Consider the following 13,180-nt stretch of genomic DNA (forward strand, 5'->3'; position numbering starts at 1 on the left):
CAGTGAATCAGCTCTTTGCATCAGGTGGCCAAAGTATTGGAGCTTCAGCTTGGACATCAGTCCTTCCAATGAGTGTTCAGGGTTGTTTTCTTTTAAGATTAACTGCTTTTATCTCCCTGCTGTTAAGGGACTCTCAAGAGTCTTCTCCAGCACCATGATTCAAAAGCCTTGATTCTTTGGCCCTCAGCCTTCTCTTGGTCCAATTCTCACATGACCTCTGGAAAAACCATAGCTTTGACTATAATGGACCCTTGTAAGTGATGCCTCTGCTTTTTAATATGCTCTCTAGGTTTGTCATAGCTTTTCTTCCAAGGAACAAGCATCTTTTGATTTTGTGGCTGCAGTCACTATCTGCAGTGATTTTGGAGCCCAAGAAAATAAACTCTGTCACTGTTTCCACTTCTCCCCAACCTGTTTGCCATGAAGTGATGGAATCAGATGCCAGGATCTTAGTTTTTTGAATGCTGAATTTTAAGCCAGCTTTTTCGCTCTCCTTTGTCGCCCCCATCAAGAGGCTCTTTAGTTCTTCACTTTCTGCCATGAGGGTGGTATCATCTGCATATCTGAGGTTGTTGATATTTCTCCTGGCAGTCTTTATTCCAGCTTGTGATAAGTGCTATACTTTCACTACAGTCTGTGTCAGTAGATTGGCTTTGTTTCATGATGGGTGAGTGGACCCAAGTTTGATTTGGTAGCACATTATAATTTCTTCTTTTTCCTCTCTCTCTTTTCACTTCCCTTTCCTCCTCTCTCCTTACCTCAGTCTTCTCTCTCATCTTTTTCTTTTACTAAAACTGATCATGTAACTGAAGTGTGCAGATGTTCTATGTACATGTGAAAGAACAGCTGTATTAGTGGCTGCAAGGCTTTGATTACAGGTACATATCCTAGGAACAAACAATTGACTCTCTTATTTGACCAGAATACTAGCTAGTAATGAATTTTGTGATAATCTGCCAAATGCTTTTACACTGGCTTTGCAATTATGTGAAAAATCACCTGATGAAAAACTGTCCGTGAACTTTAACCAAGTCAAAGTTTCAAGTGAAGATTGATTTATCTTGGCAGGTAGTGTAGGGTAATTCACACTTATTTCATGACCCAATTCTAGTATCAGGAATCTAGCAATCAATATTTCAAAATACTTTATATTTCTAAAAGACAACTGGGAAAAAAGCATAAGTACAAAGTGAAGCATGATTACTAACACAAGACAAATGAAGAAGTCTTTTTCTAGCACCATTCACCATCAGATGTTCCCAATTGGTGATCCAAGTGCTGTTTTGTTTCTCTTGCTCTTCGGGACTATAGCTATTTAATCTCATTATTTCTACTGCTGGGTGCACAGGGTGAAGTAAGTAAACTCAAAATCTTTTCCTTCTTTGTCACTCTTGTAAGGAAAAAAATATCTGTAGTTAAATCCTCTGTACTCTTTGGTTAAATCTTGGAATTTTCCTTCCATTGAATTCCCCTTAGTGTTTGTTTCCTTTGCAGACTAGTGGTTCTGTGTGACAGTGATTTAGGGTGGGGTTATTCACATTATTTTTTGATCCACTATTGATGATTTTGATTGTTTTCTGCGTTTATGTTGCTTTTCTAATTCAGCACTGTTGAAAAACTTTAAAACAACATTAAATAAATAGGGCATTTGCTCCACTTACATGTTGTGACTTTTGTATAGAACAATTAGTCCTTTACTGAATGATACAATGATGTAAAATAAATGAAGTCTACAATTGTTTATTACAAGGTGAAACTATAAAGAGCATTGACAGAAATTGCTATGTGTGATGGAGGTATTAATCAACAAACCAAAAGTGCAGCCCCTTTTTTTAGGGGGGAGGGGCAGCATATATAAGACATTATACACTTTACTTAAAGTGATTCCAAAGGAGATGAAATAATCATTTTTATGAAACTAATGGAGAATTAGTTCTTCTAATACATGGAGACATATCTGCTAAGGAGGGCAGTGCCTTCTAGTTGAGGCGTTTATTTCAAGTGAAATAGAAGTAATTTCCTCTTTATTCCCATATTCTTTAAGAAGTTAACAACCCCAGTTAGAAACATTAATAAATGGAGCTATTAAGAGATTATAAGAAACTCTTGGTTGTAGCTTACCAACTCAATAGTAAATATAGAAAAAAGGAATATTTAGTTGGCACACAATGAATCTATTGAACTGTTAAAAATGAAACAGGCCTGCTTTTCTCTATCTGCTTTCTACAGACCTTTGATGTTTCAGAGTGTATATATAATTTCATGTTAATTGAGTGCCTTAAGGGATGTATTTTCCATTGAGATTATGCCAGATTACATGGTGATATTTTATTATTCAACAAATTCATTTTGATCACCAACAATGTACAAGTCTCTGGTAATAATTATTCATGTTTTTGAGTATTTTCATTAATGAAATAGTTTAATAATTCCTTAAAAGTGTGGTTTTAAATTGCTTACACATTTTTAAAATGATCTTTTTCTCCTTTTCTGCCAAATAAACCCTCTGGAATAGTTGTTGTTCAGTCTCTGGAATATACCTCTAATTAAAAATTATATATAAGCCAGAGGAAAAATTGTGTTGTTGTGAACAGAAATACATAATCTATTTTTCAGGAAAATATTAAAAGGAATACTGTTAAAAATATTCACAAGGATAGTACTGGTATACTGCAGTATTAGAATTAGATCAGTTATCTATTTTCTTTCCCATACAGTTTCATTTTCCCCCAGTAGTCATTTCTTGGTCAAGTAGTAATGATTATTCAGGTGTTGAAGGTAGTAAAGGATTTTTACAGGTAGTTAAGCAACTGAATAGAAAGACAGGAACAGAGAATTATATTTGTAACCCACAGGCCAAAGGCATGAAGTAACTGAATGGGAAAAACTCAGCAAAATAGATTATTTTTTATTGTTGTTGCTAGGAATAAACTTTTAATTCTGGCTTCTACCATGTGCAGTTTTAAAGGAACTGGCTAAGAGGAAAAGACCTTTAAGAAATATGAAGTCTGAACTGTGAATAAGTTCTGAGAGAGAATGACAAGTCTACAATTATTGTATCAGAAATTAGTTAAGTCTTGTAGTCCAGCAGAGGCATAAAATAGTGACAGATGTGGAAATACCAGAGACCAGTGAAAAAGGATTCCCTGATATTTGTTTTTTAATGTACAGTTCACATGAAAAGAAATAGAGAAAAACAGTAGAATGGGAAAGACTAGAGATCTCTCAAGAAAATTGGAGATATCAAGGGAACATTTCATGCAAGGATGGACACAATAAAAGACAGAAACAGTAAGGACCTAACATAGGCAGAAGATATTAAAAAGAAGTGGCAAGAATACACAGAACTATGCAAAAAAGGTCTTGACCCAGAAAACCATGATGGTGTGATCACTCACATAGAGCCAGACATCCAGGAGTGTGAAGTCAAGTGGGCCTTAGAAAGCATTACTACAAACAAAGCTACTGGAAGTGATCGAATTGCAGCTGAGCTATTTAAAATCCTAAAAGATGATGCTGTTAAAGTGCTCCACTCAATATGTCAGCAAATTTGGAAAACTCAGCAGTGACCACAGGACTGGAAAAGGTCAGTTATCATTCCAGTCCCAAAGAAAAGCAATGGCAAGGAATGTTCAAACCTACCATACAATTGCTCTCATCTCCCATGCTAGTAAAGTAATGCTCAAAATCCTTCAAGCTAGGCTTCAACAGTATGTGAACTGAGAACTTCCAGATGTACAAGTTGGATTTACAAAAGGCAGAGGAACCAAAGATCAAATTGCCAATGTTCTTTATATCATAGAGGAAGAAAGGGAATTCCAGAAAAACATCTACTTCTGTTTCATTGACTATGCCAAAGTCTTTGACTGTGTGGATCACAACAAACTTTGGAAAACTCTTAAAGAGATGGGAATATCAGACCACCTTACCTGTCTCCTAAGAAATCTGTATGTGGATCAAGAAGCAACAGTTAGAACCTTACATGGAACAACTGACTAGTTCAAAATTGGAAAAAGAGTATGAAAAGGTTATATATTGTTACTCTGCTTATTTAACCTCTATGCAGAGTACATCATGCAAAATGCCAGGCTGGATGAATCACAAGCTGGATTCGAGATTTCCAGGAGAAATAACAACCTCAGATATGCAGATGATACCACTCTAATGACAAAAAGAGAAGAGGAGAAGAGCCTCTTGATGGGGATGAAAGAAGAGAGTGACTGTGGGAGAGGGAGAGGGTGGGATGATTTGGGAGAATGACACTGAAACATGTATAATATCATATAAGAAATGAATCGCCAGTCTAGGTTCGATGCAGGATACAGGATGCTTGGGGCTGGTGCACTGGGATAACCCAGAGGGATGGTATGGGGAGGGAGGTGGGAGGGGGGTTCAGGAGTGGGAACTTATGTACACCCGTGGTGGATTCATGTTGATGTATGGCAAAACCAATACAGTATTGTAAAGGAAAAAAAAAATTAAATTAAAAAAAAAAGAAAGAGGAGAGTGAAAAAGCTGGCTTAAAACTCAACATTGAAAAAACTAAGCATGGCATCTGTTCCCATCACTTCATGGCAAATAGAAGGGGGAAAAAGTAGAAGCAGTGACAGTTTATTTTCTTGGACTCCAAAATCACTGTGGATGGTGATGGCAGCCATGAAATTAAAAGCCACTTGCTCCTTGGAAGGAAAGCTATGACAAACACAGACAGCATATTAAAAAGCAAAGACATCACTTTGCTGACAAAGGTCCATATTGTTTAAGCTATGGTTTTTCTAGTAGTCATGTACGGATATGAGAGTTGGACCATAAAGAAGGCTGAGCACCGAAGATTTCATGCTTTTGAATCATGGTGCTGGAGAAGACTCTCGAGCGTCCCTTGGACTGCAGGGAGATCAAAGCAGTCAATCATAAAGGAAATCAACCCTGAATATTCATTGGATGGACTGATGCCAAAGGTGAAGCTCCAATATTTTGGCCACCTAAAGTAAAGAGCCAACTCTTTGTAAAAGACCCTGATGCTGGGAAAGATTGAAGGCAAAAGAAGAGGGCAACGGAGGATGAGATGGTTGGATGACATCACAGACCAATAATAGGAATTTAAGCAAACTCCAGGAGATACTGAAGGACAGGCAAGCCGGATGTGCTGCAGGCCATGGGGTTGCAAAGAGTCGAACAGGATTTAGTGACTGAACAACACAACAATGGCATGCTTAAACTGACATTCAGCAAACTGTGAGTGGGTGCGTGCTAAATCGCTTCAGCTGTGTCCGACTCTTTGTGACCTCATGGACTATAGATTGCCAAGCTCCTCTATCCATGAGATTCTCCAGGCAAGAATACTGGAGTGGGTTGCCATGCCTTCCTCCAGGGGATCTTCCTGACCCAGGGATGGAACCCAGGTCTCCTTTGTCTCCTGCATTTGCAAGTGGGTTCTTTACCACTAGTACCACTTGGCAAGCCTGCAGCAAACTGTATATATCTCTTATTCTGCATTGATTTTGTTCTTCTTATATTTTTGTGATATTTTTGAAATTTTGAATTTAAAGTATCAATTTATATTTTAACAAGACATTTGGTTTGGATGGATTCAAATACCATTTTAGTTAGTTCAGTTCAGTTCAGTCACTCAGTCGTGTCCCACTCTTTGCGACCCCATGAATCACAGCACACCAGGCCTCCCTGTCCATTACCATCTCCCGGAGTTCACTCAGACTCACGTTCATCGAGTCAGTGATGCCATCCAGCCATCTCATCCTCTGTCGTCCCCTTCTCCTCCTGCCCCCAATCCCTCCCAGCATCAGAGTTTTTTCCAATGAGTCAACTCTTCGCATGAGGTGGCCATTTTAGTTAAAATCCTATCAATTATAAGAATAACTTCTAATTAGAGCTGGTTCCTATTTGGATGAACCACTTTTAAAAAACTCTTTGTCAATGAATTATTTAGATAAGAGCTACCTGAAAATGTCAGTACTACAGTGTTTTCATTTGAATAATGAGATGATAAATATTGGCTCATTTGTTGTTGTTCAGTCGCTCATTCATGTCCGACTCTTTGCGACCCCGTGGACAGCAGCACGCCAGTCTTCCCTGTCCTTCACTATCTCCCTGAGCTCGCTCAAACTCATGTCCATTGAGTCGGTAATGCCATCCAACCATCTCGTCCTCTGTCATTGCCTTCTCCTCCTTCCTTCAATTTTTCCCAGCATCCGGGTGTTTTCCAATGAGAAGTTCTAATACTTTGGCCACCTGATGTGAAGAGCTGACTCATTGGCTCATTTAGGTACCTGTGAACAATAACTAATAAATATTATTCTTGGCACTTTGCCCTTATAAAATACTAAGTCTGTACAAATGTTTGTTCAACAGCAAAGACAACAATGACAGCTCTTTTTATCCTATCAAATGCCCCTGTTTTAAATGAAGTAAGTGCAAAAAGTATCTGAATTTACCTACTTTCTCTGCTGCTAACATTTAACTCAACATGAAAAGTGTTTTGAAAGAACTTTGATAACAAAAGGAACTAATGATCAAATTCAGTTCTTTTTTTTTTAAATAATTCACCACTACTTCCTCTCTCTTACTGTTTTTTAACTTTTTATTTTGTATTGGGGTATAGCCAATTAACACTGTTTTGATATAGTTTCAGGTGAACAGTGAGGGGACTCAGCCATACATAACCATGTTTCCATTCTCCCCCAAACTCCCCTAACATCCAGGCTGCCACATAACATTGAGCATAGTTCCATGTGCTAGACTGTAGGATCTTGTTGGTGATCCATTTTAAATATAGGAATTTGTACATGTCCTGGCTTCCCAGATGGTGCTAGTGATAAAGAATCTGCCTGCCAATGCAAGAGACATAAGAGACACAGGGTTGATTCCTGGGTCAGGAAGATCCCCCTGGAGGAGGGCATGGCAACCCACTCCAGTACTCTTGTCTGGAGAATCCCATGGACAGAGGAGCCTTGTAGGTTGCAGTCCATGGGATCTCAGAGTCGGACATGACTGAAGCGATGCAGCAGGCATGCATGCACGTGTACATGTACATCCCAAACTCCCTAGCTATGGCAATTACCCTGGGGTGTTACTCCCTACCCTGGCAATCATGTTTTTTTTCTCTAAGTCTGTGAATCTTTTTCCTCTCTCTTACTTTCAGTTAAACAGATATTAGTATTTCTGTGAATTCTTCAGAAGGGCTGAAGATAGAGAAAAATAAATCTCTTAGACTCTAAATTCCTCTTGCACTTCCACCTCAGTCTCACTTTCACTCTGATCTTAGATAAAACCAGAGCTTTTAATTTTAAAAGAAATTGTAACAGCTGAAATTTATATTGCATTTCTAAGGACTCTTTTTCATGACTGATATATTAGGATACATTGTTTAGACTTTACAAAAGAAACCTCTTAACTAGGTAGAATAGTAGGTCAGAGAGGCTGAGTGATTTAAGAGGATTAAGAGTAATTCAGTGTCTAAACTAGAGATCCCCTAGGATTTATAGTTCCTCAACCCAAATATCTACCTACAAGCTTCTCTTATGTTGCCTTTCTTGGAAATTTGTATACCTCTATAAATTCAACTTCTGTGGGGAAGTTAGGACCAGAGTCACCCTCTTACAAAAAAATAGATGGGGAATGCCTAGGAATGTAAAATACTAAGCTTTGAAAGAGAGGTCCACATTTTGTCTCTGCTCTTCTTGTCAACATGATTTTACAGTTAGAAAATTTGTCTTCAGTTGTTGTCACTGTTTCTTTTTTCCAGTAAATTTTTTATTGGTGTATAGTTGATTTACAATGTTGTGTTAGTTTCAGGTGTACAACAAAATGAATCAGTTTTACATATACATATATGTACTCTTTTAAAAATTATTTTCCCATATAAGTCATTACAGTATTGAGTAGAGTTCCCTGTGCTATGCAGTGCATCCTTATCAGTTATAACTATCTCAATTTATCACTCCCTCACCCTTACCCCTTGGTAACCATAAGTTTGTCTTCTATTAATACATCTGTGAAAGACCCTGATGCTGGGAAAGAGTGAAGGCAAAAGCAGAAAAGGGCGGCAGAGGATGAGATGGTTGGATAGCATCACCGACTCACTGGACATGAACCTGAGTTGAGCAAACTCCAGGGGACAGTGGAGGACAGAGGAGTCTGGCATGGGGTCACAAAGAGTTGGACATGACTTAGCAACTGAACAAAAACAATAATTAGTGATATTAAACATCTTTCCATGTGCTCTTTACCCGTGTCTTCTATGGAGCAATGTTTATTTAGATCTTCCACCCATTTTTTGATTTTTTTTGTTTTAATCGATATTGAGTTGCATGAGCTATTTGTAAATTTTGGAGACTGATCCCTTATCTGTTGCTTCATTTGCAAATATTTTCTCTCATCCTAAGGACTGTCTTTTCATTTTGTTTATGATTTCTTTTGCTGAGCAAAAGTTTTTAAGTTTAATTAGATCCCATTTGTTTATTTTTGTTTTTATTTTCTGTTTTGAGTTTATTTTTCTGTATGGGTCACTGCTATCCTTTCTGTATTCTCTGTATTGGTTGTTGGTGATGATGATTTTCATTTTCTGCCTTTTTCTCCTCTTCTTTCTATGGATTTTATAGTGGTAATATCTGTTGCATCACATATCCATGGATCCCATAGTGGATTGCTATTATTATATGTGTCTAAAATAGCTAAAGTATGGGCTTTTCTTCCTTTGCAAAAGTTGAGGAGAATTCTCCAGATTTCCCTCCTTTTTTCTGTAACTTGGGTCTTTCATTGTCTTTCATAAAGTTTGGTCCTTTTCTCTTGTTTATAAATAATAAGGGAATTCAGTGATCATTTTGACAATGTTTCATTGACTGGCCCTTCTATGATTGATATGATGTTCCCTTCTGGAAAAAATGCACATGTGAAAAGGGAGAGGAGAGCAGAGAACTACTCTGAAGCTATTGCATTATTACGTGCATGCTAAGTTGCTTCAGTCATGTCCAGTTCTTTGCGACCCTATGGACTATAGCCCACCAGGTTCTTCTGTCCGTGGGATTCTCTAGGCAAGAATACTGGAGTGGGTTGCCATGCCTTCCTCCAGGGGATCTTTCAGACCCAGGGATCAAGCCCACCTCTTTTAAATCTCCTGAATTGGCAGATGATTTCTTTACCACTAGTGCCACCATTCTGAAAATGAGAGCAGCAATAATGCTAGTGATAGTAGTAAGAATCTATTAAGTACTTAAGTAGTATCTATTAAACCCATGCTGCAATCTGTGGCCTGTTTAGCAACTTCACATACTTTCTTTAATTTTTAAAAGCCTTAAAATGTGTATTAATTTAAATGATTTGCAATGTTATTCAAAGTAAATGTACTTTTAGTTAAAAAAATCAAACATTAGAACTCATATCCTATTATTTTCAACTAACATTCTTAGTAAACATCACAACATACTTTGGTGAGGTAAAATAAGCACACCAGGCATTTTACTGTAGTCTTACTGTCTTTCTTGAGGCCATCAGAGACCAAACTGCCTCATAATAATATCTTTGGTCCTTTAGTCTGCATTTGGATGGACGTAGTAGTTTCTGTGCTTTCCAAGTGGCACTAGTGGCAAAGAACCTGCCTACCAGTGCAGGAGATGTTAAGAGATGCAGGTTTGATCCCTGGGTCTGGGAGATCCCCTGGAGGAGAGCATGGCAACCCACTCCAGTATTCTTGCCTAGAGAATCCTATGGACAGGGGAACCTGGTTGGCTACAGTCCATGAGGTTGCAAAGAGTTGGACATGACTGAAGTGACTTAACATGCATACACACAATAGTAGTTTCTATGTAGCAGATCTTGTTATGGTGATGATTTAGTGTATTAATCAATGAGGAGGAATGTAAATTTTCAATGTTATTTTTATCTAATAAAAATAAGATAGAATGGTTCTTCTATTTTGCATGTATAAGAATCAAAGAGTAAAAATGTATAAGACAACAGCACTGGAGATGTTTAAAAGTGAGGTGGGTGAAAGCTGAAGTAGTATTTTATATCATTGCCCAACTGTCACCTTGTCAGTTAAATTTACTTTTTTCCAAGCCTATTCATGGTTCACCTTTGAAAAAATACAATAGCTGAAGAGAAAGTAAAAGGTCCATTTTTCTGATTTGTCAGCTTAAAAAATGATGAGGGCAATCAAAATTGATTGGGGAGTGCATTTTAAGTAGCATATGTTCAGGAGAGTGATTATCTACATTTTTTTTTTTTTTAGGTTTGTTTATAGATAGGTAATGTTAGGCCTCCGTGATATTTAAAAGCATCTTTTTTTTTTTTTTTTTGGTTTGGTTCTAAACTCCTAGCAATGATTATGATTCTCAGTTCAGTTCAGTTCAGTTGCTCAGTTGTGTCTGACTATTGCCACCCCACGGACTGCAGCAAGCCAGGCTTCCCTGTCCATCACCAACATCCGTACCTTGCTCAAACTCATGTTGATTGAGTCGGTGATGCCATCCAACTATCTCATTCTGTGTCATCCCCTTCTCCTCCTGCCTGTAGTCGTTCTCAGTATCAGGGTCTTTTCCATGAGTCAGTTCTTTGCATCAGGTTGCCAAAGTGTTGGAGTTTCAGCTTCAGCCTCAGTCCTTCCAGTGAATATTCAGGACTGATTTCCTTTACAATTGACTGGTTGGAACTCTTTGCAGTCCAAGGGACTCTCAAGAGTCTTCTCCAACACCACAGTTCAAGAGCATCAATTCTTTGGCACAGCCTTCTTTATGGTCCAATTCTCACATCCATACATGACTACTGGAAAAAACAGAGATTTGACTAGATGGATATCTGTCAGAAAAGTAATGTTTCTGATTTTTAATATGCTGTCTAGGTTGGTCATAGCTTTTCTTCCAAGGAGCGAGCATCTTTTAATCTGATGGCTGCAGTTACCATCTGTAGTGATTTTGGAGCCCAGCAAAATAAAGTCTGTGACTCTTTCCATTGTTGCCCCATCTATTTGCCAGGAAGTGATGGGACTGGATGTCATGATCTTTGCTTTTTGAATATTGGGTTTTAAGCCAGCTTTTTCATTCTCCTCTTTCACTTTCATCAAGAGGCTCTTTAGTTCCTCTTCACTCTCTGCCATTAGGGTGGAGTCATCTGCCTATCTGAAGTTATTGATATTTTCCCCGGCAATCTTGATTCCAGCTTCTGCTTCATCCAGCCTGGCATTTCACAAGATGTACTCTGCATATAAGTTAAATAAACAGGGTGACAATATACACCCTTGATGTAGTCCCATCCCAATTTGGAAACAGTCTGTTGTTCCATGTCCATTTCTAATTGTTGCTTCTTGACCTGCAAACAGATTTCTCAGGCAGGTAAGGTGGTCTGGTATTCCCATCTGTTTAAGAAATTTCCACAATTTGTTGTGATCCACACAGTCAAAGGCTTTGGCATAGTCAATAAATCAGAAGTTGATATTTTTCTGGAATTCTCTTGCTTTTTCTATGACCCAACGAATGTTCATAATTTGATCTCTAGTTCCTCTGCCTGATCTAAATCCAGCTTGAACATCTGGACATTCTCCATTCACATACTGTTGAAGCCTCATTGGAGAACTTTGAGCATTACTTTGCTAGCGTGTGAGATGAGTGCAACTGTGTGGTAGTTTGAACATTCTTTGTCATTGCTTTTCTTTGGGACTGGAATGAAACTGACCTTTCCGAAACCTGTGGCTACTGCTGAGTTTTCCAAATTTGCTGGCATATTGAGTGTAGCATTTTCACAGCATCATCTTTTAGGATTTTAAATAGCTCAGCTGGAATTCCATCACCTCCACTAGATTTGTTTGTAGTGATGCTTGCTAATGCCCACTTGACTTTGCATTCCTAATGTCCGGCTCTAGGTGAGTGATCACACCCTAGTGGTTATCTGGGTCATTAGTATCTTTTCTTGCATAGTTCTTCTGTGTTCTTGCCATCTCTTTTTAATATCTTCTGCTTCTGTTAGGTCCATATCATTTCTGTCCTTTATTGTGCCCATCATTGCATGAAATGTTCCCTTGGTAGCTCTAATTTTCTTGAAGTGATCTCTAGTCTTTCCCATTCTATTGTTTTCCTCTATTTCTTTGTATTGATCACTTAGGAAGGCTTTCTTATCTCTGCTTGCTATTCTTTGGAATTCTGCATTCAAATGGATATATCTTTCCTTTTCTCCTTTGCTTTTAGCTGCTCTTCTTTCCTCAGCTATTTGTAAGGCCTCCTCAGACAACCATTTTTCCTTTTTGCATTTTTTTTTTGAGGATGGTCTTTATCACTGCCTCCTGTACAATGTCATGAACCTCTTTCCCTAGTTCTTAAGGTCCTCTGTCTATTGAATCTAATCCCTTGAATCTATTTGTCACTTCCATTCTATCATTGTAAGGGATTGATTTAGGTCATGCCTGGTGGTTTTCTAGTGGTTTTCCCTACTTGCTTCAATTTAAGTCTGAATTTGGCAGTAAGCAGTTCATGATCTGAGCCACAGTCAACTCCTGGTCTTGTTTTTGCTGACTGTATAGAGCTTCTCCATCTTCAGCTGCAAAGGATATAATCAGTCTGATCTTGGTATTGACCATCTAGTGATGTCCAGGTGTAGAGTCTTCTCTTGTATTGTTGGAAGATGGTGTTTGCTATGACCAATGTGTTCTCTTGGCAAAACTTTGTTAGCCTTTGCTCCGCTTCATTTTGTACTTCAAGGCCAAACTTTTTTATTTTTTTTTGCTGTTAGTTCTAGAAAGTCTCCTAGGTCTTCATAGAACCATTCAACTTCTTTATTCTCTATTAGTGTTGGGGCATAGATTTGGATTACTGTGATATTGAATGGTTTGCCTTGGAAGCAAACAGAGATCATTCTGTCATTTTTGAAATTGCACAAGTACTGCATTTCAGACTCTTTGGTTGACTATGAAGGCTACTTCATTTCTTCTAAGGGATTCTTGCCCAAGTAGTAGATGTAATGGTCATCTGAATTAAATTTGCTCATTCCAGTCCATTTCAGTTCACCGATTCTTAAAATGTTGGTGTTCACTCTTGCCATCTCCTGTTTGACCACTTCCAATTTACCTTGATTCATGAACCTAACATTCCAGGTTCCTATGCAATATTGTTCTTTACAGCATGGGGCTTACTTCCATCACCAGTCACATCCACAACTGGGCATTGTTTTCTCTTTC

This window comes from Ovis aries, chromosome X, assembly GCF_016772045.2.
Source record: "Ovis aries strain OAR_USU_Benz2616 breed Rambouillet chromosome X, ARS-UI_Ramb_v3.0, whole genome shotgun sequence".
NCBI lineage: Eukaryota > Metazoa > Chordata > Mammalia > Artiodactyla > Bovidae > Ovis > Ovis aries.